Source organism: Geospiza fortis, unplaced genomic scaffold (genome assembly GCF_000277835.1).
Source record: "Geospiza fortis unplaced genomic scaffold, GeoFor_1.0 scaffold17, whole genome shotgun sequence".
In the NCBI taxonomy this organism is placed as follows: Eukaryota; Metazoa; Chordata; class Aves; order Passeriformes; family Thraupidae; genus Geospiza; species Geospiza fortis.
In genome coordinates this window covers 1,337,374-1,338,729 of record NW_005054438.1, presented here as the reverse complement: position 1 = coordinate 1,338,729, position 1,356 = coordinate 1,337,374, and positions in this window count along the sequence as shown.

The following is a 1,356-nucleotide window of genomic DNA, read 5'->3' as shown; positions in this document are numbered from 1 at the left end:
CTCCTTTTTCTCCTGGTGTGGAGGGTCAGAAGTGTCCATGAGCCAGGCACAACCACTGCTCCAGCCAACCTGCAGCAGGTGGGGTCACTCAGAGTCCCCTGCCCTTTGCAGAAGAGCTGCACAGCCTGTGGTGAAACTGTGGATTTCATGAAGCTGTTCCACTTCACACAGGAAAAAAGAGGAAGGTGGTATTCACATCCTTTCCCCAGCTGGCATTTAGTTTGGTTTTCAAAGCAAAAAAAAAAAAGGAAAAAACTGTGAGGGGAAAGACACATAAAGATTTCCCCACAGTATATTTAACAGCAGTGACTCAGGCCTTGTCCTGTCCCGTCAGGCATGTTCCAGCAACAGAGGAGTGACTGAATTTGATACTTATTTTTTTTCATCTCCAGGGTGAGCGCTCAGGGGCAGGGTGCTGTGGGAGAGGTGCTGCTTGCAGCTTTTGGTGAGAAAACGGTGAGTTTGGGTCATGGCTGAGAATTGCCTTTGCAAACTGATTTAAGGTACTAAGTGCAAGTCAAATCCTCCAGGCATCAATCTTTCCCTTTCAGGCATTTCCTTCTGCCTAACCTTTCCTGGTGATGTGTGTCTGTCCCCCTTTGCCAGGTGCTTGAGTCCATCCCTTGGCAGTGCACAGGGAGGCTGAGCTAAAGGATTTGAGGAGGTTGGTGCCATGGCTGATTTCCATGTTGGCCTGCAAATGGAGGCTGCAGCCTTGTCATCAGCCTGTGAGAATATTTCCTTCCCCTGATCTGCTCCCAACAGCTTTGCTGAAGGTTTCCCTTGGCTGTCCCTGAGTGAGTGCTCTCACTTGCTGCCCTGTGCCCAGAGCATGAGGCTCCGCTCTGGGCACGTGCAGTCCAGGCAGATGGGATGCCTGAAAGGCAGCTGGGATTTCCAGTGCTGAGCCTCAGCCATGGCTGCACATTTCTGCTTCTAAGCAGGGCAGCATGATTGGAGGGGCACTGCACTGCATGCAGAAAGATGTCCACAACAGCCTCTGTGCTGGGGGCCTTTTCCCTAGAGCCCTTGTCTGCTTCCAGCAGCAAGCAAAATCTGCTGCTTCTTCCTTCATGAGAGCTGAGGGAAAGGCTGTGAGCCTGCTCTGTTTCCATCAACTGGAAGCGGTGAGTTCATAGAAATGCTGCCCAATCTCTGACCAAATAACTCTATGTGTCCAAGCAGGAAGGCTGGCAGTGTGTTTTCTTGCTCTCTCCTAGCACATCTTGGGATCAGCTGGCAACTGAGGGCTGCTTAGGTACAGACTAATGAACCAGCAGCTCTTGCAGAGCTCAGCTAAGCCCCTGTGGTTTCTTCTTCCCACTGCTACCCCCATTCAGTTTGCTTGATCCAAAA